The sequence below is a fragment of the Bison bison genome, unplaced genomic scaffold (genome assembly GCF_000754665.1).
Source record: "Bison bison bison isolate TAMUID 2011002044 unplaced genomic scaffold, Bison_UMD1.0 scf7180017864034, whole genome shotgun sequence".
Classification (NCBI taxonomy): Eukaryota; Metazoa; Chordata; class Mammalia; order Artiodactyla; family Bovidae; genus Bison; species Bison bison.
The window spans coordinates 2,155,750-2,177,993 of NW_011494606.1; positions in this window are offsets into that span (position 1 = coordinate 2,155,750).

Below are 22,244 nucleotides of genomic sequence, written 5' to 3' on the forward strand. Positions count from 1 at the left end.
CCCAGCAGCTCTTCCAAAGATGTTTGCTGAGCTGGAAACACAAGCAAAAATATTCCTTGGAGTTGCAAATGATAACAGTGCTATATTTTTGCAAATTCAACAATAGAACACAAAGACAATAAAAACAAAGTTTGTTGTCAAGGAATTGGGAATACACATTATTGTTCTGACTACAACACAAACAAACAAGACTCATAATTCCGGGATCTAAAATGTATCCCAAGAATGGTTATGGCTGCAGATGGCTGCCTGGGGAATTCTGAGCGAGGTGCATAATTGCAGTACTGTTGCATCTGCTTGGACGGCTGCTGCACCACTGTGCTCCAGTGCGTGCTCCTGGCTGTCAGTGGGAAGGAGATCTGCAAGGTGGGAACCCCCGGGGGTAGGGTTGGGGGTGGGGGTGGGGGTGGGGATGAGCAGTGATGGCTTGGCACTTCCAGAAAGTGAAGTGAAAGTGAAGTCGCTCGGTCAAAAGGTATAAACCCCAATTGTGGAGTGACCTTAAGGACTTCTGTGACCTTATACACTCTGGTGGCGAGAGCGACAAGGATCTCGGCTCCCAGGAATTACCATCTCCCACACCCACAGCCCAGTCATCTCAAGGGACAACTAATGTCTCTCCTCCCTCAGAAGCAGAGTGGTAAAGTTTCACTCCAAGCTCTACCATTAATGTAACTGCTCCTTTCCCTGGGTCTTCATAACTTTCTTCCAGCCTCACCTGGCATTCTGTCCATTGTGTCCCCATTCAAATTCCAGAGGGGAAAGTCTGAGTGACACCACCCCCGAACTGTCCTGATTTTACCCTGGGTCTGTGCATTGGCTGCTCCTTGGTCAGGAGCCCTCCAGCCCCCTCCTCCAGTCCCCACCAAGGTTCAGTCAGGGACAGGCCTTTGCTTAAGCCACAGCCTGGTCTCTGCTTCCCTCAGGAGGGTGACAGGTGGGGCAGAGTGCCTGTCTGGAGTTGACATGTCTGGTCTAATTAATAAGCATTGCTGGTGGGTGGTTCCCCAAGGAGAGGGGATAAAGGGTGGGAGGGCCATGAGTGGAGGAGGAAGGTTCTGGTGTGAGCATGGTGTTGGTCTTTCTTCAGCTCCCTGCTGTCCGTTGGCCCTCCCAGGCAAACAGTCTTCACTGTTCTCTAGAGAGGAGTCAGTTGGTGACTCTGCTTCTGGAACCCTGCCTGCATGTCTCCATCTGAAATTTTGACTGGTGTTTCTAAGGGTGGAGCTGGGGGCTGGGTAGTGGCCTGAGGACTAGGGCACCTCAGCTCTTTCCAATGACATGGGGTGTAAGTGGGCTTCGGTGGGGGAGTTTCCAGCCTCACACGGGAAGGCATGAGTATGTCAGGTGGGCCCTGACAGAGCCACTCGGGGCAACAGGGGGTCATCACCATCCGTGAAAGGCTCTGGGAAAGAGCCTGCTTAGGGCTCAGCCTGTTTCTTCACTCCCTCCTTCTCCAGAAAATATACTCACATTGTATAATCACACCTTCCCTTTCATCTTAAGAAAAAGACGAAAATATCCAGAAATATTTCCACTTTAATTGTCACAGGTATAGCATGGCCTGCTGGTTCTCCTGTCTGCTTGATAATTAGGCTGCAGTCTTCTTCCAGCTCTTCACCAGCACCTGGGGCGCGTGGAGCTGGGCGGGTTGGGGAGGGGGAAGCAATTACAATGATGCTGTCTCACCTGCCGCCTCACAGAGGGCGTGTGATTACCTGTGCCCCAATTTTGAGAAGGGGGTCTGTAACTGAGGTTGACCTAGGTTTGATTTGTCTCCTGGGCAGGGGCTGTTCCTTTGATCTCGGGGTGGAGGAGACCCCTGTGTGGTACAGCAGATAGAGGCCCAGGGTACCTGCACCCTGCCATCACGGATAAGGCTGTTGGCTGAGAAGTGGCCAGGAAGCAGCTGGAGGCAGGGGAGGAAGTGCCCTCCTTCACCCCCTCTGTACAGAGATCTGTGATTGGGGTCATTCCCAGCTGCATGAGAAGGGCTGTCCCTGTCTGCTTTCCATACACAATTTCAGACTGCGATTCCAGCTTCCTTTCCCTTCCAAGTCATTGATCCTCTTCCTGGAAACAAGAAGTCAATGTCATTCATCTCTCAAACCTGAGCTTAGGTGTGGGGAACAGATGGACAGGCACTATACTGTCTGCCCAAGCTCACTGTATCATGGAAAAGTGGGCCGTGCCAACTAGCAAATGCCACATGTGTGGTGGGCCCAGGAAGGAATTGGGGTACTTCAGAAACTGGGAAGGGACATCATTTCAGCCTCGGTGGTGGGGGTCATGGAAGGTTCCATTCAGTGCATCTTGTGTGTGGTGAAAGCTAAGGTGTAGACCAGGGCCTTTGAAACCACTGGGCACTGGAGACCCAATGCCACCTTTTCCTGCTTGTCAGAAGCCTGCAGAAGCAGAGACACAGGGAGCCAATCACCATGGGCTCCAAAGGAAAAGAAAAATGCAAAATCAGAAGGAGTAAATGGCCCATTAAATGTCTACAAAACGCGCTATGATGTCACTCAGTCGACTGCATCTCCACTCACCTCTTCCACGCTTAAATATAACATACAGTTAATGTGGCATGTGGGTAAATTAAATGGGCTTGATATGATTAGGGGTGAGTGCTGCAAGAGCGCCTGAGGCGGAGGGAAATTCTAAGCCAGTTCTGCTGGGAGTAGCACGGAGCGGGCTGAAGACTGCAGATAAAGGTGCAACGTGGCCACCGCGACCGGTGGGGAGTAGCCCGCCCTGTCGGGTCCGTAGGCCCTGGGGGAACACTTGTCTGTTTGTCCGGTGTGTGTGGGGGGTTGTGGGGCGTCGTTGCGCAGACAGGGGCCCAAGAAGTGGGGAAGATCCGGAAGGCTCCTGCCTATAGCTTCCCAGCTTCCCCAGCACCGATGCTTCTGACCGCCCTTAATCTTCGCATCCTCCGCATTCAGGGGCCTCGTGCGCGCTGCTCTGCAGCCACAGCCGGCACCACTGAAGATAAACACGCATCCCACAATTCACCGTGGTTTGTCTTCCCCTCCAACTCCAGATGGCCTATCTGGGGACAGCCGAGGCCCCTGGGTGCGGGCCGTTGCCGTTTTTGATGAGCTGTGCACATATGGATACCCAAACATCTGGAGCGGCCATGTGCTGCTCTGGGCAGGCCAGCCCTGGTGAGCCAATCAGGGGCCCCCGGGCTCTGGGGGGTGCGCACGGCCCCGCCAAGTGAGCACGGATAAATTATTCATGACCGAGTTATTTGTGGTGCAAGGGGTCCATCAGCTACTTTGATTAAAAATCCAGTGAGTAATGAATATGCAAACGCCAGCGACTGCTCCGAGCAACAGATTTGTCAAATTGTCTATACTTCACCGAGATAAAGGAAAATCTCCTGGGGTCCCGAAATTGAAAAACCGCACCGTCAAATCACAGCATTATCTTAATTATCAAATCTCCTTGGCCGTGCAAATACCCCGCGTGAAGCTGAGCAGGGCGTTGGAAAAAAAAAATCAAGAGAAAGAGATATATTTGTCAACGAAACCGGGGCCTGGCTGGTGAGAAACAGGCTGGTGGAGGAGAAGCGATTTCAATTCACATGGTGACTCCACAGCCATTTAATTATTTTAATTAGGCTTAATTAGTGGTAAATTTACAATGATATGCTTGATACCTGGCATTAAATCTTTCATGCATAAATGTTTTGTTAAAATGAGAAAAAGGCAAGTGGCATTTCGCCAGCAATTACTGCTGAATGTTCTAATGAAGGATTAGGCTCAGCGGTGATTCATGAAGACAGGCGGGCACCAGACTTGTTTACGAGGCATCAGCTCCATAACTCACTTGCTCCTACCCAAATGGTCGCTGTCCTTGTCAGTTTCAGGGAGCACCTGCTTGGGGTGAGGGCCTGGGTGGTGCGGGCAGGGGCTGGATACTCAGCTCAGTGCCCCAGGCCCTCTGTGTGTGTGTTTATGAGACCCTCCAACTCTCCCCCAGAGGGCCTTCATCTGTGGGCATCAAAAGCCACAGTGAGGAGTTGGGGGAATGGGATCATGTGTTACAGAACAGGGTGATTGTCTGTCTGTGGCCCTGGCTAAGTTTGTGAGAGCCTGGAATTGCCCTGCACATCTCTGGGCCTGGAGCTGAGCCGGCCTGCAGGACAAGTTGGCTGGAAGGATGGGGCCCTTCCTAAGTTGTGGCTGAGCTGTGCTGTAGCCCAGCTGGGGAGTAACTAGTTGTGGCGACCACTACTTGTTCACTAAAGAGGCATGCCATACTAAAGTGTGACATACTCTGGGCTGCAACAGGTGGCAGTTCCTGCGGGGCAAGTCTGGGGATCCTGACAAGATGCCCCCCACCCTTGTCCTGTCCCTGGGTGCAGGGTCCTCCTGCAACTCAGTTAACAGAGAACGAGGACTTGCTCCCTGCACTCAGAGACCAGCTGCAGCTGTCCCCTCCCCGCAAGGAGGAAACACAGCAGCTCACACCTGGACCAACAGGAATGGAGAAGCAAATGAAGCAAACTACCGCCTGGCCATAGAAACCTGTAGAACCCTAGTGTCTGGCTGGCTCTGTCCCTGGCCACGGGCTGCTTGGGTCCTGGCCAGAGCTCAGAAGTCCCCAGAGTGACCCCAGGGGCTGTTCGCAGGTCTGCACTTCACTTCCCACTCGAGGCTCCCCTGACAGCTGCTCCTGCTCCTCCCACTAGAGAAGGAGGCCATGCTTAGCGTGCCAATGACGGTGGCTGAGGGGACCTGGCCTCCTGCCTCCCTCCTTTCAGTCCAGCACTTGATCCCTAGTCACCTTCCCTCCCCAGGCTCCTCCACATCCTGCTCCCTTCTCATTAGCTCAAGCTCCTCTTAATTTAGTGCTAATGCCTTTGGCTCCAACTTACCCATTTCCCTGGAGAGTCCTGATGTTGTGTTTCTTAAGCCCATCCTGAATCTCTAGTCGATGAGGCTGTGTTTCTTGGTTTCAGTCCCTTAATGGGCTTTCAGAATTTTCTGCCTCAGCTTTTCTTTCCCTTCACAACAAAAAGACGTGACTATTAATAAGGAGAGTTTTTTTGAAATTTCTTGGTTGTTAAATCAGTTTTTCTTTTTACTCATTCAAAGGAGTGTTTTTGTAGCCAGGTGGGTGTTTGTCTCTTCAGAGTAGCGGCTGCTTCTGTCCAGTAGAATGGAAGCCCCACGAGGGCAGGGGCCTCGTCAGTCTTGTTTCCTGTTTATCTCCTGCTTGTCATAGTGCTCGGTACACACACAGGGCAGGGGATCTCTGTTGGTTGGACCCTGCCCAGTGTATCTAACCACTTCAAGGGAAGAGTTATTCAGAGTTTCATCTGTGAAAGTTAGAATCTATCTCCCATTGCATTGTTGGAATACAATACCTATTTGTTGAGTAAGGAGAATGTACGTAGGTAAGTTTTTCCCACTCAACAAGGCAGATTCCAGATAATGCCCCATATTTATCCCATTGCATTGTTGGAATACAATACCTATTTGTTGGGTAAGGAGAATGTACGTAGGTAAGTTTTTCCCACTCAACAAGGCAGACTCCAGATAATGCCCCATATTTATCCCGTGGCCTTGTTCCCCCCTGAAACAATGGCATGTACCCCAAGATATACTGTGCTTCTCTTTGAGAAATAATGATTTGAGGGTCTGACCAGGCTGCATCATGGTTTGGTGCCAGGAGGTGGGTGCCCCAGACTAGAGGCTATAGGGAGAGAAGGGGACCTTTCAGATGAGGAAGAAGAGCTATGAGAGGCTGGGAGGAGGGGATCAGACCCTACCCCCAGTGTGGAAATTTGGAGCTCCTGAGGAGTCATTTCATGGAGGGGCTTCAACACACTCCACCCTTCTGGATAGGTCAGATAATGTGGGCCTGAGAACAACTCCTCTCCAGGGGGAGGTGACAGGCCAAGTCTAACCACAGGAGACGGCTCTGCCACAGATGATGTCGGCGTAAGATTCACAGACCATAGGATGGGAGCTCCTGGAAGTCCAAGGAGGAAGGGTGATGGGAAGAAGGCAGGACTCAGACCACTTACTGATTAATAAAACTGCAGCGATGGACATCGCAATGATGGCAGAGTGGACGCATGTTTCCTTTCACTCTCTCTCCAATCCCTACTAACATCACAACAAAGGAATGAGAAAGAGGCAGAAATCCACACTGGGGAAAGAGTCAGATGGGATGACACCAGGCAAGAGGATCCAGTGAGACTGCTGAAGCTGGGGAGTAAAAGAACCAGCAGTAGATAACTCATCAGATGAGAGAAGCCAGGGCCCATATAAAGGCGGGCGAGTGGTGGGGAGCTGTGGAGATGATGTGAAGCAAATTGTTTCCCAGTGTAGCCCCCCAGAAAGACTCAGGAGTGGCAGGCACTCGGGACCTCTGAGGCTGAGGTGTGGGCTGGGACTGACGACGGCAGGGATATGTGGCTCGTGCTGTGCTGTGTCATCCAGAGCCTCCCTCAGAACTCATGTCCCCCGCTTCCAGGAATGCTGTTGCTTGACAGCTCTGGCAGAAGGTCCTCACCAAGAGTCACCCTCCACTAGGGAAACACCTTGTGTGCGTGCTCAGTCATGGCCAACTCTTGGTGACCCCATGAACTGTAGCCTTCCAGGCCCCTTTGTTCGTGGGATTTCCCATAAAGAACACTGGAGTGGGCTGTCATTTCCTCTTCCAGAGGATCTTCCCAACTCAGGGTTGAACCTGTGTCTCCTGCATCGGCAGGCAGATTCCTTACCACTGGGCCACCTGGGAAGCCCAAGATAGTAGACTCTAAACTGGGATTGTGGAGCTGAGTTGCCTTTCACAGGTTGGCTAGTGATGATACTTCCATCACTGGTGGAGTATAGGTACCTCCTGGTGGGCTGTTGTGGTGCGATTGTTACCACTTTCACAAAAATAGTGCACTGAAAGGGCATACCAGTGGGAGGCAGAACCCTGGTGGGGGCAGTATTCAAGGCAGTTGAGAAATCTGGGGAGGCAATGTCAACCCACTCCAGGACTGTTGCCTGGAAAATCCCGTGGATGGAGGAGCCTGGTAGGCTGCAGTCCATGGGGTCGCACAGAGTCAGACACAACTGAGCGACCACTTTCCCTTTTCACTTTCATGCATTGGAGAAGGCAATGGCAACCTACTCCAGTGTTCTTGCCTGGAGAATCCCAGGGATGGGGGAGCCTGGTGGGCTGCTGTCTATGGGGTCGCACAGAGTCGGACACGACTGAAGTGACTTAGCAACAGCAACAAAGGACAATCAATGCTTTGGAGAAAGAAGTCAAAGCCCAAGGGTGATTATTCCCCAACTAAAGACCAAGTCTGAAAGCCAGTGAGCCCAGTTGGCAGCTTATAAAAGGAACTTTAACTCTTGCAACTGGAGGGCAGGAAAAGCTGAGGATCAGATGCCGGACTTAATTATAGGGGTAGCAGAACTCAAGAAGAGATTGGCTTCCCCACCTCAGGAAGTTGGTCATGCCAAGATCAGGGCCATGATTGGGAAGAAGTGGGATGCTGAGGACTGGGTGGGGCCATTTAGGTTGATGCACTCAAACACCTTGAATCTCCAGATCCTTCTAAACTTTGTAGTACCCTCTTTTTTTTTTTTTTTTTTCTGTTAAAATATAGTAATTCTCTCTTTCTTGAAAGTAGTACAAAGGCCTCTCCCCTGTGAGGCAATGCATGCCTTTCTCAGGATTGAATTCCATCTCCCTTCCTGATCACCTGATCAATCATGACACATCTGTTACAGTGAGGGCATATTGGAGTGGCTAATAAAATGGAGTCTCGACCCAGGTCAACTTGACCCAGGTCATAATGGATCAGCTAGGTCCACAGACCTACCCATCCATTATCTAGACTTCAAATGAATACTTGTAATGGACATACTCAGTAGTTGGCAGAACTACTAGACATGTAGGGTGAGACTTATTGTAGAGAGGGCCCAGTGAAAGCCTCTGAAACTGTCTCCCCACCCAGAGCCAAAGCAGGAAATAAAAAGCAGTATCATATCCCAGTTTTGCCAAGAGAATGCACTGGTCATAGAAAACACTCTCTTCCAACAATATAAGAGAAAACTCTACACATGGACATCACCAGATGGGCAATACTGAAATCAGGTTGATTATATTCTTTGCAGCCAAAGATGGAGAAGCTCTGTACAGTCAGCAAAAACAAGACCAGGAGCTGACTGTGGCTCAGATCATGAACTCCTTATTGCCAAATTCAGACTTAAATTGAAGAAAGTAAGGAAAACCACTAGACTATTCAGGTATGACCTAAATCAACTCCCTTATGATTATACAGTGGAAGTGACAAATAGATTCAAGAGATTAGATCTGATGGACAGAATGCCTGAAGAACTATATACGGAGGTTCCTGATTTTGTACAGGAGGCAGTGATCAAGACCATCGCCAAGAAAAAGAAATACAAAAAGGCAAAATGCTTATCTGAAAAGACCTTACAAATAGCTGAGAAAAGAAGAGAACCAAAAGGCAAAGGAGAAAAGGGACGATATACCCATTTGAATGCAGAGTTCCAAATAAAGAGAAGTTCCAAGGAGAGATAAGAAAGCCTTCCTTAGTGATCAATACAAAGAAATAGAGGAAAACAATAGAATTGGAAAGACTAGAGATCTCTTCAAGAAACTTAGAGATACCAAAGGAACCTTTCATGCAAAGTTTGGCACAATAAAAGATAGAAATGCTATGGACCTAACAGAAGCAGAAGATATTAAGAAGAGGTGGCAAGAATACACAGAAGAACTATTCAAAACAGATTTTCATGACTCAGGTAATCACAATGGTGTGATCACTCACCTAAAGCCAGACATCCTGGAATTTGAAGTCAAGTGGGCCTTAGGAAGCATCACTATGAACAAAGCTAGTGGAGGTGATGGAATTCCAGTAGAACTATATCAAATCTAAAAGATGATGCTGTGAAAGTGCTGCACTCAAGATGCCAGCAAATTTGGAAAACTCAGCAGTGGCCACAGGACTGGAAAAGGTCAATTTTCATTCCAATCCCAAAGAATGTTCAAACTACCACACAACTGCACTCATTTCACAAGCTAGCAAAGTAATGTTCAAAATTCTCCAAGCCAGGCTTCACCAGTACATAAACGGTGAACTTCCCGATGTTCAAGCTGGATTTAGAAAAGGCAGAGGAACCAGAGATCAAATTGCCGACATTCACTGGATCATAGAAAAAGCAAGAGAATTCCAGAAAAACATCTATTTCTGCTTTATTGATTGTGCCAAAGCCTTTGACTGTGTAGATTTGTTCCAAGTTCCAAATTTGTTCCAAGTTTGTTGTGACAAACAGTGAAAAATTCTTAAAGGAGATGGGAATACCAGACCACCTTACCTGCCTCCCGAGAAATCTGTATGCAGGTCAAGAAGCAACAGTTAGAACCAGACATGGAACAACAGACTGGTTCCAAGTTGGTAAAGGAGTACATCAAGGCTGTATATTGCCACCCTTCTTATTTAACTTATATGCAGAGTACATCATGCAAAATGTTGGGCTGGATGAAGCACAAGCTGGAATCAAGATTGCTGGGAGAAATATGAATAACCTCAGATACACAGATGATACTACCTTTATAGCAGAAAGTGAAGAGGAACTAAAGGACCTCTTGATGAAAGTGAAAGAAGAGAGTGAAAAGCCTGGCTTAAAACTCAACATTCAGAAAACTAAGATCATGGCATCGGGTAAATAGATGGGGAAACAATGGAAACAATGAGAAACTTTATTTTGGGGGCTCCAAAAAATAGATGGAGAAACAATGGCAAATAGATGGGAAAACAATGGAAACAGTGAGAAACTTTATTTTTTGGGGCTCCAAAATCACTGCAGATGGTGACTGCAGCCATGAAATTAAAAGAGTCTTGCTCATTGGTAGAAAAGCATGACCAACCTAGACAGCATATTAAAAAGCAGAGACATTACTTTGCCAATGAAGGTCCATCTAGTCAAAGCTATGGTTTTTCCAGTAGTCATGTACAGATGTGAGAGTTAGACTATAAAGAAAGTTGAGTGCTGAAGAATTGATGCTTTTGAACTGTGGTGTAGGAGAAGACTCTTAGAGTCCCTTGGACTACAAGGAGATCCAACCAGTCAATCCTAAAGGAAATCAATCCTGAATATTCATTGGAAGGACTGATGCTGAAGCTGAAACTCCAATACTTTGGCCACCTGATGAGAAGAACTGACTCACTGGAAAAGACCCTGATGCTGGGAAAGATTGAAGGCAGGAGGAGAAGGGGACGACAGAGGATGAGATGGTTGGATGGCATCACTGATTCAATGGACATGAGTTTGAGCAAGCTCCAGGAATTGATGATGGGCAGGGAAGCCTGGCGTGCTGCAGTCCATGGGGTCACAAAGAGTCAGACATGACTGAGCGACTGAACTGATCCATCCCAGGAGGAATGGAAGAGATTCATCTAGGTCTTCAGACCTGGAGGATTTGGGGGTAGGGAAGGTGGGCAGTGGTCTGCATCATTTCCCTTTATATTCAGTAGTCTGACCCTGATGACAGTGGGCTCTATGAAGACTCCAACAGGTAGTGACCCTAACTGCAGCTGCAGTGCCAAATGTGACTTTGTTAGAGTAGGTTCACACAGCCTCAGGTACATAGTATACAGCCACTGATTTGGTGAATGCCTTCTTTTCCAGCTGTATCAGGAATGAGGATCAGAAACAGTTTGCATTCACTTGGAATGGGTAATAGTGTGGTGCTGGTGGTTTACACACTGAGTGGTGTCCGACTCTTGGGACCTCACAGACTGTAGCCCTCCAGGCTCCTCTGTCCTCTGTATTTCCCAGGCAAGAATCCTGGAGTGGATTGCCATTTCCTTCTGCAGGGAATCTTCCTGACCCAGGGATCGAACCTGGGTCTCTTGCATTGCAGGTGGTCTTCTGCATTGTAGACAGATTGTTTACTGAGTCACCAAGGAAGCCTGGATAATAGTGTACATTTATGGTTTTATCCCAGAGCTGTGATAACTTTCCACCCTCTGTCATAATTTAGTCCAGAGGGACCCGAACCATCTGGACATTCTTCTGAATATCACCTTGGCTCATCCTACAGGTGATATGGTGCCAATGAGACTGAGCAAGAATTTTGGAGGCTTGGGTTGCATATGTGCTTCCGAGGTTGGGAGATAAAACTTACAAAGCTTCAGGGCTTTGCCATGGCAATGTCTAGTGTTCAGTGGTCTGGAACATTCCGGGAGGTGCTCTCCAGATGTTAGTCATCGTGTGTCTCTCATCACTAAGAAAGAAGTATGACACCTGTGAGGCCTGGTTGGGTTCTGGAGTCAGCATATTATACACTTGAAAATACTGCTCGAACCCATCTGCCATATGACGTGAGAGGCTGGTGTCTTTAAGTGGAGTCCAGGAGAGGGTTCTGCAGCCGGGACAGGCTATGGTGTCAGTGGCCCTGCGATCTGGGCCACAGCATCCAGAAGTCCCTATGATACTAGAGGTGTGGGTGCTGGGGCAAGATGTCAGGTGGAATTTATGGAAGGCATCAAGAAGGGAATCACATAGCACACATCTAGGGTTCTAGAACAAAGCCATCCTGACTGCAGTGGAGAAAACCTCAGCTCCTGGTGTGCTCCAGGCCCTGAAAGAGAGAAAGCACCTAACCCATAAGACAGTGAGCATCCATGTAACCAGCACTGGCCTTTGAGAGCTGAGTTTTGCCAGACACGTGCCTCACAGTGTCAGGTGGGTCCAGCAACAATCCCCCATAAGAGGGAAATGGTACTTCTGGGATCAGGTAGGGACAGGTCAGAGGAAGCAAGAAGATGTTTGAGCAAGTGGTTCGGACCCTGCGTTCTGCCTCACTGTAGCACTGGCCCCTTTTACTGTGCTGGCACTGTGACCAGCACTTAGGATTAGCTGATGGAGAAGGCCTAAGCCCCAGTTTGGTTCATGGATGGATTGACTTGGAAAAGGGATGCAGGCTGGAAATGGACAGTGGAATTGCAGCCCCACTGCCCTTTGGCCGTGAGTATCAGTCCTCCCCTGAGCAGAGTTTCAAGCTGTGCAGTTGGCCATCCACTTTGTGTGGAGAGAGAAGGGACCTGAAGCAAAAAAAGGTAAGGACTCATCCTTTTTATACTGTAACAGGTGACTCATTGGAAAAGATCTTGATGCTGGGAAGGACTGAAGGCAAAAGGAGAAGAGGGCAGCAGAGGATGAGATGGTTGTATAGCATCACCAATGCAGTGGAAATGAAAGTGGGCAAACTCTGGGAGATAGTGAGGGACAGGGAGGGCTGGTGTGCTGCAGTCCACAGGGTCACAAAGAGTTGGACATGACCTAGTGACTGAACAACAGCAAAGGAGGAGTGGCAATGTGCCTGGCAAGTGGAATTGATGCTTCTGAGGACCCAGAAATGGTGGGAGCAGGGGACCTGCAGGGTGTGATGCTTCGTGACCCCCATGGGGAGTTTGTGCTTGTTTACCTACAACTTTAGGCTTAGTGGGTCTCAAAATCCTGGCTTCCTGAGGGAGCCTATTTCTTCTAGGTACATAGTGAGAATTCCATTAAACTTTCATCAATTACTGATGACCGATTACTTTGAGTTCTTTGTGCCAAGAGACCAGCAGGCAGAGAAAGGGGACCCCATCCTGGCAGGAGGAGCTGACTCTGACCATCAAGACAAGGTGGGGCTCCTCTTCTAAAACAGGGCTGGGGTGGGGTCTGTGGGTGGCACTCAGGCAGTACTCTGGGGAGTCTCTTGGTCCTCTGTTGCTCAATGTCTGCAGATAACAGACAAGAGCAATGTCCACAGCTTGAGAAGGGCTTGAGGATGAGGACTCTGGCCTTCAGGGATAATGATCTGGGTCACTTCCCTAAATTACCCATTTGGTCCAGCAGAAACACCCAGTGAGGTAAGATATATCTGGAATGGGGAGTGGAAAAAAAAAAAAAAGATGAGGGGTATCATTACAGCCTGATACAGCCCCAGTGGTTGTTGGTGTTGGGGTGGGAGAATCCCTTTCTCCTCTGTATCTCCCCAGGGAAAAGGACCAACCGGAATTCTAGATGTTATTCCCTGGTGGCTCAGACGGTAGAGAATCTGCCTGCAATGCAGGAGACCTGGGTTTGATCCCTGGGTTGGGAAAATCCCCTGGAGAAGGGAATGGCAACCCACGCCAGTATTCCGGCCTGGAAAACTCCATGGATGGAGGAACCTGGCAGGCTACAGTCCATGGAGTTGCAGACTCGGACACGGCTGAGTGACAAACACACTGAGGAGGCAGGTCGCTGCTGTGCCTGTGGTGATGTGCTGCCCAGGGTCCCTTGGGCCCCAGGCACTCATTTCTCCAGTGTGCTGGGGGTATTAGTGACCCTCAGTTCCTGTCTCTCTCCAGCAAATCGCTCCTAGTTAAAAAAAATCCTCTTGCCCCCCTCTCTGGAGGAGCCCACTTCCAACGACTGGTCAGTGAGGGAGTAGAAAGGCCCTGCCCTCTCGCCTCAGGGCAAGCCAGCCCTGCTGAACCACTTCAGCTGTGGGGCTCCCTGGCATTGGCTGAGCGTTTCTGCTCCCTCTGTCTAACCTCTCACACCCCCCATCATCACTCATCCTGGAGGCATGCCCCAGTACACTTCCTGCAGGCAAAACTCAGAGTCTGTTTTCCAGCAACAGGAAAATTTGACCATGATTTCCTCCCCTCTCAGTGCCACCAGGCTACTATTTCTCTCCCCGCCAGCAGAAAAAAGCTTCACTCTTGGAGAGGCTAAACAGGAGAGCCCCAGCCTAGGGAAGCAGGCGCCACTGAAAATGAGGTTGGGTGTCTGTCTCGAAAGTGAAGTGGAGATACTTTCTACTACTTGGCTTCCAGAGTGCTGGAGGCCAAGCTTAGAGTCTCCTTCTCCCTGTTCCTTCCCCAGTGACAGCAGATTGGATGAGTTTTCTGGGGAAACCAGCAGGTCCAAGAGATAATTCTGACAGATACTGGCAGACGGGAGGACCACGAGGAAGTGGCTGGTTGCTACTCATCAGCCTACAGTGAAACCACCCACCCAGGCACGGAGAGCGTCTAATGCCTTTTAGCATCTTATGCATAAATGTGTATGTAAAAAAACAAGGATTATTAGATGTTTGAAGATGATCTCTAACTTGAAAGACAGATGTCAACATGGAACCAACAAAAAAGGAACTCCGGAGAAATAGAAACATCGTGGGGAGAAAATGAAAGCTTCAGATGAAAAAGTAAAATCTCAGGGATCTAAGAAAAGACATATTGTCTATGCAACAAAACCAAGATGCTATTCAAAAGGAGCAGTCAGAAGACTTTGGAAATTAAATGTATCATAGCAGAAATAAAAACTGTGACGTTAAGATATTGTGCTGTGCAGAGGAAGTAAAGTGTGTGTAGGGGTATGTATGAGTGTACATGAATGGGGCATAAAAAAAACAAACCCTCATCTTTCATAGAAGGAAGATTTTAGATTACAGTTATCTCTTAATATCCACGGAAGATTGGTTTCAGGGCAGTGCCCCTCCCCTCAACCCCCATGGATAGCAAAATCCAAGGATGTGTAAATCCCTTATACATAACAGCATGGTATTTGCATATGATCTATGTACATCCTCCCATATACTTTAAATCATCTCAAGATTACTGTGATACCTAATACAATGTAAATGCTATGTAAATAGTTGTAAATACAATGTAAATGCTATGTAAATAGTTGCCACTGTGACAAATTTAGATTTTACTTTTTGGAACTTTCTGGAATATTTTTTTTTCTGGAATATTTTTTATCACAGTTGGTTGAATCCACAGATGCATACCCATAGATACAGAGGGCTTACTATATATCTAAATGTTTTAAAATCAAGAACTGGAAGTTTAAACATTTTACTTAGAAATATGACTATAAATATAAGAAATAGCCAAAAAATAGCAAGTGCTTGCTACTAAGTTTTGGGAAATCAGGGTTGGTAGAGTTTTGGGCAGAGGACTGCTGCTTTTCAATAAAAGCCTCATGGAATCATTTGATAACTTAAATTAATACTTATATATTACCTTGTTAAAATGCAAATCAACTTAAAAACTTAATCCTGATGAGATTTGAAATCTGAAACACTTGGGCTGAAGTCTCAGCTCTGCCATCTACTCCCTGGGGAACCATGGGTAAGTGCCTTGGTTTCCCCATTTATAAAATAAAAACCAGACCACTTGCTTTCTCAGACTGTGTTGAGAATTCCTCCAGACAATAAATATGGAAGCAAGTTTTCACCTGAAAAACTCTGTACAAGTGAAGCTAACATGCTGCTGCTGCTGCTGTCGCTTCAGTCGTGTCCGACTCTGTGCGACCGCATGGACTGCAGCCGACCAGGCTCCTCCACCCATGGGATTTTCCAGGCAGGAGTACTGGAGTGGGGTGCCATTGCCTCATCCGAACAGGCCACTAAACATTTTAACCACCACTGGATTCGGCCAGCGAAATAGGCTGAGGTGGTTGTGCTTTTTGGATGACAGTGTTCCAAAAGGCAAATCCCTTTTGGTTGTAAAGGCTTTAAATGTCTTACTCTGAGACAGATTGTCTCAACAGAAATACTAACATATCTGGATGATTTGCAAACCAATCACCAGCTAAATTTGCTGCCTCCTGAAATAGTTTTGGGATATCTCTAGGACAGGCCCAGCCCCAAACACATTTATGCAGGCAGTCAAGACTGCCTTTGACGCTCAGATTCCCTCCTGTCCTGTGGTGTCTCTAGCCTCCAGCCCAGACACCCAGGACCCTTGTCCCCTCCTCCCATTCCTCCACCCTCCCTCTCCAAACAATGCCCACTCTCTGGGAAGGAAATGAGAACCTACTGCAAGGATATAATCGGCCCACAGTAGCTTATATCAAGGTAGTCCTTTCCCAGGGCAATGTGTGTGTAGACGTAGAATAAAGCATTAAACTAAAGAAATAAATCTCTAAAGTGAATTACACAGAAACTAGACATTAAAGAAGTGTCTTTGGGTAAGTGATGACATTCTGTGTGTGCATGTGTGTGTGTGCACATGTGAGTGTGCGCCCAGTTGTGTCCAACTCTTCGGGACCCCATGGATTGTAGCCCGCCAGGCTCCTCTGTTTATGGAATTTTCTAGGCAAGGATACTGGAGTGGGCTGCCATTTCCTCCTTCAGGGGATCTTCCACACCCAAGGATTGAGCCCATGTTTCTATCGTCTCCTGCATTGGCAGATGGAATCTTTACCAACTGCACCATCTAGGAAGCCCGATGACATTCTAGTCCTTGTAAAATTGTATCACACATCCAAATAAGAGTTGGATTCTCTCTTTGCACGTCCCCCACCACCCCGCAAGCTCCCCAATCTGATGGGCCTTACTCTGAGGCCCCGGGGCAGGGGGGGTGTCTATGCACGTCAAACTAATAGAATCCTGGGACTTCACAAGATAGTCCTTGGAAAGAATCTTCTCTAACTGCCTTCCTGATGCAGGAAGCCACTTTCCAGCATGCTTTGACCTGTAATTATCCACTCTCTAGGCCAAGGGTGACCTTCTCCCTTCAAACTCTAGCCTCATGCTACTGGTGGGTTACTTCATTATTAGAAAAGATCTCTTCTTACTAATTTGAATTCTGTCCCCGCTGATTTTTACTCTTTGGTCCAATTTCCACTCCCTGAAACCAAATAACAAGTTGACCCTCCTCTTCGCCGATGGCCTTTTGTTTACATGAAGATAGTGTTTTGTTTGGCATTGTCCAAAGTGTGTCCCATCGAGCGCTGGTTCCAAGGGATGCTGCTAAGAGGTATGTGATGAAATGGTTGGGTGGTCAAACAGGTTTGGAGAATGCTGAGCTAATTGAACTTGCCCAGGTTTCTTTACTATGGGACTTTGGGGGACTTTAATAAACTAATGCACCAAATCGTGCTCTGAGAATAGGATTTAGCTAATGCTGTGTTTTTCGAAGTTGTGTAACCCTAGCATGCTCCTTTAGTGGGTGTCTTAGGGATTAGTGTTGGAGAATTACTGGACCTGCAGAACGAGCTCTGTGTTGGGAGTTGCTGGTATGCAGGATCTGGCTTCTACCGACTCACACTGGCTGAATGTGCACATCTCTCCCAGCCCTGCATTCGGTGATGGCATACAGGGAGCTTGAAATTGGCCACAGTGGGAGCGTTATGCCACAGAAACCGGCAAACACTATAGATCAGGGCTCTGTATTCCCAGAGAGCTGATTGTTAAACATTTACTGGCATGCCACTCAATCAGAGGCCTTGGGTTAAAGCCACCAGAGAGTTGAACTGGGACAAGTCATGTTGCCTCTAGGTTGCCTACCCTCAACCATCTGAATTTGTGAACGCAGCAGCCTATCCTGCTCTAAGGCCCTGCAGCTCCTCTCAGGATGTCCTTCTAGGTTCAGCATCCCCAGCTCATTCTCAGTACATCCTGCTTCCCCAATCTCTTACCACCCTGACCGGATGTTCCAGACCAAATGAACTCTAGGTGGTCAGTTACCAAATGGAAGCTTCTGGAAGGAGACACCATCCTCTACATGTGGCCTGGACAGTGCCCAGAGGCATCTGAAGGGAGAAGACTACCGCACAAAGCAGTCTAACATCTTCAAAGTGGAACATTCCTGCCTCTCACACTGACACCAGGACTCATTAGAGTGTTATGTTCAGGTTCTGGGGTGCAGTGTGAACCCCATCTACCATATGCCCTTAAGGAATCAGATTTTCTGTTCCTCCCTCAGCTTCCTTAACTACAATCTTGGAAAATAATAGTACTTAGCTATCTGTTCGGGCTTCCCTGATAGCTCGACGGGTAAAGAATCCTCCTGCCAATGCAGGTGACATAGACGATGGGGTTCGATCCTTGGGTTGGGAACATCCCATGGAGTAGGAAAGTGGTAACACACTCCAGCATTCTTGCCTGAAAAATCCCATGGATAGAGGAGCCCGGCAGGTGATAGTCCAGAGGGTCACAAAGAGTTGGACACGACTGAGCATAGACACACAGCTTAAATGCTCATTGTCAAGATTAAATGAGAGGACAGATGTGAAGTATTTAGGACACAGCTTTCATAACTCATTGTTGTCATTAATCAATGACGACAATCTTTCCTACTGCTCTAGATGCCCTTGGTGCCCTGCCCAGATCTTCATGCTCCCAACCCTGGGCTGTTGTGAGAGTTCACTGATGAAAGCTCACAGCTGCACGCTTCTCTGGAGCATCTTGCTCAGCAGACAGGAGACCCCTCGCCAGGAGATGCCTGGGAGGTCGAAGTCTCCTCCCACCTACGCTCAGGGCCAGCCCACAGCCAGTGACTGATTGACACAGGGGTGTGAGAGCTTTGCCTCCCTGAGGGACAGCTCTGTGGCCCCGTTCATTTCCTGTAGATCAGGCTTCAACTGAAACTACCTCTTCATGAAGTTGCTTCTCCTGCATCCCTCACTTTTTTTATAGGATTTTCTGGAGACCACTCTCTTCACAAATGAAGTACATGGGAATACCTGCCTCAAGGTTCTGCTTCTAGGAATCAGACCTAAGATACCCACAGAACCTGGATACGGGCTTATCACAGAACCTCATGTAGCCCATGATCAGAGTTGACCTGCGGAGGAAAACCTAAGGGCCACTCCTGCTCCAGGTCCTGCCCTCTTCTGGCTTGGTTGGAAGACTAAGTGGGGCCATCACAGGTCTATACCTGTGATGATGGCCTGAATGAAATGCAGAGGTGAAACTGGTGAGCAAGTAGAGAACCAGAGAGAAGTGAAGCCAGACAGATAAAGCAGGACTGAGGAATGTGAGGCCTTATCTGCTAGGCCAGGTGTTCAGCCTTGATCATAAATGTCTGAGATTGGAGGTAGGTGACCCACAATCCAGTGCCAGTTCTCCCCCTTAGTAACCTTGTGAACTGAAGAGATGATTATAGATCTTACTTTAAAGGGTAAGGATTACATGGGATAACACTTTGTGCATTTTAAATTGGCTGTGGTTGACACTTGTTATTTTTGCTTGTCGAACGCCTGTTTTCCTCTTTTTGATCTTGGCATTAATGTGGTTCTAGTGGGCCTTATGCCAGTCTCTCCTTTGAAGGGCGGCTGAGTCATTATGATTGGTTCACAGATAGGCATGTGACCAAGTCAGGTCAATGATAGTTATTCTTATTTCAGGAATGATCCACTCTGTCCTCTGGTCTCTCTGTCTTTAAGGCCCAGGTAAGCCTGGAATTGCTAGGGACCATTAATATTGTCACATAGAGCAGGCAACTCAGGCAATCAAGCTAACACAGAGAAAAGCAGAGCTCTCCGTTCCTGGTAACATTTGTCTAAATAACCCAGAAACTCCCTCAGAAAATTTCTCAAAAAGTTGCATATAAATTATAACAAATGTGCTATAAAGATTATGTATAAGATATCTATAAAACATCTAACTGAACTCACAAAATATATGGGGAATCACACAGAGTCCCAAATGAAGATAAGACAAAAATCAGAGCAAAAATTGAGGTTGTAGCTGCCCTCGGACTTGTGGTTGGACTCTTGAATGGAGCAGGAAATAAGGCTTTGAGCCTGTGCTGAGTTTGAAATGAGAAGCCTGCATAAAAGTGGGATTTTTAAAGTATTGTGCTCAGAGCAAGAGGGTAAACTGGAAAAAGATCTTACACAGGGAGACAACAGGAAAGCTGTGTGTGTATTAAAAAATTACTTTATTTATTTATTTATATCGAATGTGTGTCTTGGCCTGAGCTCTAGAGAGGGAACGTCTCCCCTGATAATTTACAATGCAAGTCTACATTTTATGAGGGTTTGAGGTATATCATGGTACTACCTGCATGGTATGAGAATCCCCCAATCTATAAATTAACATAAAAATTATGCTAGGATAGACAGAGAAGACCCTGGGGGATTGCTCAGAAGCAAACTCAGATTTCTTGGCAATGTGCCATCAGCCCAAAGTATTCTCCAAAGATAAATCTCCATTGGAAGTATCCTTAAAAAAAAATGAAGAAAGTACCCTTATAGTCCTATATAACAAAATACACAAAGAATCTATCCACGTTGAATGAGACTCAGGTGACTAAACAAAGAGCAGTATTAGATCTTAATATCCTCCACCCACAGAAGTTCCAGGTAGCAGAACTACCCATCTGTAAAAAAATGAGTGTGCTTAAAGTGAATGAATATGTAAAAAGAGGAGTTAATAACATAGAAAAAACCATGAGAATATGAGAAAATAACTTTTACACTGCAAAAAGAACCTGATAGAATTATTAGAAATGAAAAAAATATAGCCATTGAGATTTTAAAAAGCAGATAAGTTAAAAAGCAGATTAAACACAATTGGAGAGAGGATTAATGAATTTGAAAGTATATTTGAGGAAAATATGGATGTGGAGTGTTAAAAAGATAGAAATATGAAAGAGTGGCTAAGAGATATGGGGGATGGGATAAGAAGGCCCCATGTACATCAAATGGGAGTTACAGAGAAGGAGGGAGAGGCAATATTAGACAATCTAATGGGAATCTTGGAAATCACAGACAATCCCAATCAAGATAAATAAAAATAAACCCATTCCTTGAATACTGCACATTGTACTGAAGCTATAGAGCACCAAAGACCCCCTCTCCCCAAAAAAGGGTCTTAAGAGAGATAGCAGAGAAAAGATAGATTATTGTAAAGGCATGACAATAAGCAACTTTCAATACAAGTAGAGATAAGGAGGAAATGAAATGTCTTTAAAGAGTTGAGGGAAAAACCCAGCCAAATTAGAATTCTACTTAAGAGCCAGGATAAAAAGTAAAGACAGTTCAGACAAAGACTAACAGGGTGTCCTATTAAGAGGTGAAGTGAAGTGAAAGTCGCTCAGTCGTGTCCAGCTCTTTGTGACCCCATGGACTATACAGTCCGTGGAATTGTCTAGGCCAGAATACTGGAGTGGGTAGCCTTTCTCTTCGCCAGGGGATCTTCCCAACCCAGGGATTGAACCCAGGTCTCCCGCATTGCAAGCGGATTCTTTACCAGCTGAGCCACAAGGGAAGCCCTCCTATAGATAGATCCTCCTCAAAAGATCTACAGCAAGATTATTTAAAGAATAAGAAAATTCTCTCTGGAAGCAAAGACTGAGACGCAAAAAGAACTAGTAAGGAAAGAAAATGGTTAAAATGTGAATGAATCAAATAATGTATTTCCTTTCTAAAATATAGAGAAACTGTAAAACAATTATGAGATATAAAACACTGTGAAACTAAAGTACTGGCTAAGAATAACATGTAAGATGGGAAGGGACTGAGAGTTATTATTCTATGGTCTTATATTGTCGGGTGACTTGGATTTTTATTAACTTCAGACTTTATTAAGTCAATTATACACATTAAAAAATTAAGGAAGCCACTAAAATGATGTGTTAGCCACAAACCAGTAAAAGGAAAAGAATAAAATAGAGAAAAAAAGATCAGTCAATCAAAGAGGAGGAGGAAAAAGAAGCATAGACAAGGCAGAGTAAAAGGAATGCAAAAATGAAAATGCTATAAATGAATCCAAACAGATTGATAATCACAATATTTTTCAATGGATTTAAATTTCTGATTGAAATACAGAGAGTTTCAGATTGGATTTTTTTTAAAAAAATTCATCTCTATATTATTTAAACAACATGCAAAAATCTTAAGGACACTGAAAAGTTGAAAGCAAAAAGGTAGAAAAAGCTGCTACCAAAGAAAACAGAGTTGAGACATAGAGAAAAGAAACATTGCTAATGTCATCAATTAAAACTTAAAATCCAGGCTTTATGCATTGAATATCCAGTTATATGAACCTGTAAGTATTCCATCCTCCCTGCAGGTTTATAAAGTTGTTTGAGTTGGATATTTTCACTTTTGCAGCCAGAAGATGTCTGACCAGTGCAGAGGTGGGTGGAGGTTATTCTAAGAAGGACAAGTAAGAGTCATAGTTTAGAAAAATTAACCTAGTGGTGAGAGGAAGAGAGGTTTGAGGAGGGGAGAGTTTGGAAATAGGCAGTGGGCAAGGAGCTGTCCTGGAGGGCTGGATTAAGGAAGTGCCAATTGACTGAAATGACTTAACACACACACAATGCAACTAGAGAAGGCACAGGAAGGTTCCCAGAAACCTGAGTTGGAAGCCTCACTTGTCTAAGCTTTAAAGCCTCTAATCACATAGCCCCTGAGTGCACACTAGAGTTTGTAAGACATTAATTGTGGGGCTTCTCTGTCCTAAAGAGAACCTTTTGAAAACAC